Source organism: Aplysia californica, unplaced genomic scaffold, assembly GCF_000002075.1.
Source record: "Aplysia californica isolate F4 #8 unplaced genomic scaffold, AplCal3.0 scaffold00662, whole genome shotgun sequence".
Lineage (NCBI taxonomy): Eukaryota > Metazoa > Mollusca > Gastropoda > Aplysiida > Aplysiidae > Aplysia > Aplysia californica.
The window spans coordinates 71,144-74,299 of record NW_004797932.1 but is presented as its reverse complement, the minus strand read 5'-3'; positions in this window follow the sequence as shown (position 1 = coordinate 74,299).

Below are 3,156 nucleotides of genomic sequence, written 5' to 3'. Positions count from 1 at the left end.
TAGACAGACAGACGTGTGTGCCATTCATATCTGTACATGTAAATAAGAAACAAATTTTGACAACAGCGTTCCAGTGCAGCGAGAAAGAAGGCGTTGTTTGCTTCATTTAATTTTTTAGTAGGCTTGTTAACCCTATCCGTACGTCCTGGGATCATTTTGTACCCCCGGTCATGTATTCTTCACATTTTAATTTTAGAATACTTCTAGTCTGAAGATCTCTTTGAAACTTTCAGTATTTCTCAAAAAAATCACTTTGACAGACTGCTATGCAAAGCGTACGGATCGGATTAACGGGTTAATTTCCTCTTTGGAAAGTGGCACCACCCGGGGCAGTGCCACTGACTGAAGAGTCTTTAGGCCATTCCCAAAGGGGGGACATTTCTCGTTCAAGCATAGTAGAATTGTAAATGGGCTGACTCTTGTCACGCTCATAACTGTGCCTGGTCTACAACAGGGAACTGCTGCTTTTTCTTTCCTGATCCGTACTATTGTCATTTTCCTCTACTTCTTTTGTATGTTTGTCACTCTCTTTGCGACCCGCTTTTTCCGGGGTGCCTTGATAGTCGAAGCAGACCTTGTGCTGTTGAAGCTAGAGAGGTGAGCAGTCTAAATCTGATTCCCTGTAAAGACTTCTCTGTTGACACCCACCCTCACCCACCCCTTGGCGCTCATATGACCTTATGCAGTTACGAGCGCCGTAAAACCCTCTACTATATAAAAAATGAAAAAGAGGTGGCACAGAGTTCCCCACGTCGTATGGATACGATAGTAAAACACGACGTACGGATAGGGTTAATTAATTAGGCTTCTATGGACGATGACGAGGACGGTCCTGGTTTGTATCGCGACACGGACTTCTTGAACGTTTGTTGTTTTGGGAGTTTTCATGGTCTTTCACCAACCGTTGTGTCCTCTTGCACCCCTAGCATCAGCTGCTGTGTGGCGGTTAAATGTCATTAAATGAGCTTCGCCGTCTCCAGATTTACACTAGATCTACTAGGCACCTAGGTTTAAAAAGGAGATAACTGCATGGCCGTCGCACACAGAATATTATGAGTTCGATTTCCGTGTGAAGAAATTTGTTATCAAGTATCTCGACAGTCTTTCTGCTGGGATGTTGTACGTCCCAATCAGACAGATAGGATCAAAGTAGGCCACCTCCTAAATGATCTAAATCGTTCCAATTGGGGCGTGAAAATCGAAAATCATACCTTTGTCCTCCTGCTCTCATGACCCTAACTATAGAGTTTAAAGGAGCATTACACTTGAATAGTATCAAAATAGTAGGGGTTGCAAGGCTACGACCATAATCGACACAATTTGGGTAATCCAGGAGGTCGGCTGTTTCGACCCTATCCAAAGAGGTTGTTTGCTGTGGGTGGTTGAGCTCCTTTGGTGTGGTTTGCTCCTTCTTTTCCTATCAAACATCTATCGCCGCTTTCTCTCCTCCTTCTTTTTCGTGTTTGTTTCTCTCTCGCAACACCTCTAATCCAGGGGCGGCTGGTGGGGCTAAAAAGTGGACGTGCACAATTAAGCTATCGCATGCTGAAGATAGTCAAGGGCATAGTAAATGAGACGGTGTATAATTTTAGGATCTTTGGGTTGGTGAGGGAGGACCTCGTGCTTTTATTTTAATTCTTTTTACTTGTCACTTTGTTTGTTAGCTAAATGTAAAGCGTGCTAATAAAATGAGTTACTTCTCGGATCCAAGCCTTATGGAAATAGATACATCACACTATTAGGTGAAGTTTTTACTATTTTTACGTATGGAATGAAAAAAGGTACGTTATACAAAAAGAACGTGGCATAAATAGAAAATCTACTAATCGGACCCTATAGTGTCGACTTTTGGCCAATATTTCCGTTTGTGGATTGCGAGAAGTAAATCATTTTGTCAGCACGCCTCACAAATATCAATTTCGTTCATCCTGTAGATCTATTAGAACTGAACACTCAAAACTGTTCAAAGGCACAACTCATAGGACCTCCCTCAGGCTCACGGTCACAGAGTCACTTAAAATAGTGGCAAGACAGACAACAAACCAATCACAATTCACTTGAGCACTCCACTGGATTGCTCCGGGGCTCACATAATATTGGCAAAGAATAGCGTACGGTATATCGCGTTTATTTTTAGACTGCCTACTGTGGGCTATGTTTCGGCACTGTTCGGCAGGGGCACATTTGAGATGTGCCGTCTTATTAATATTAATGTACCGCCAAACTTGCTACGAGTGTCGTCATCGCTTGGGTTATCCCCAAGAGAGATTTATAGGTCATGTTATACTGTTGAATATCCTATTACGTTTAGCTAGAGCGCGTGGACTTTGGCATGGCATAGAAGATGTTTTACGGCGCTATAGACACAGAAATGACAGTTATGGCGCCAATGAGGACCTTGTTTTGATATAATATTTGGCTAGAGTTTGTTTCTGGCTTCTTTTATTTTTATTATTGTGGGTGTTTTACGTAACAGAACATTGAAATATTTTGGGCGGCACTGCACGACCGTGCTCTGTGGACGAACCGCGCCTGCTCTAATCCTCGGCTTTTATATGACCTACTTGTGTTGCAAGTGCCGTAAAACGCTTACTAAAACACAAGCTATATTATAACTAGAGCCTGTGGACGTGACGCCATCCACTTAGCCCTATCCGTGCGTCGTGTTCTACTATCGTATCCATACGACATGGGGAACTCTGTGCCACTACTTTCAAAGAGGAAATTTACTCGTTAATCAGATCCGTACGCCCTTCGCTTTGCATAGCAGTCTGTGAAAATGATTTTTTGAGAAATACTGAACGTTTCAAAGAGATATTAGTAATAGAAGTATTCTAAAATGTGAAGAATACAACCCCGGGGGTACAAAATGACCCTAGGGCGTACGGATAGGGTTAAACTTAAACGGGAGCTGCGTGTTGTGCCCATTCCGGGTTGCGTTCGTTGAGCAAAAACAACAGACATGCCGTGAATACTTTGCGGGGCGTCAAGATCCGATGGTGTTAGTGTTAGGAGGAAATCTAAGCTTGCACTGACATGTGAGGGCCAGGACGTTGTTTAAAGTACAAACGCTCGTGGGGACCGGATTGTGGGCTTAGATTGTTGATATAAATAGGGGACCGGCACGTCGGCCATGCTGTCGAGGGCAAGACACAC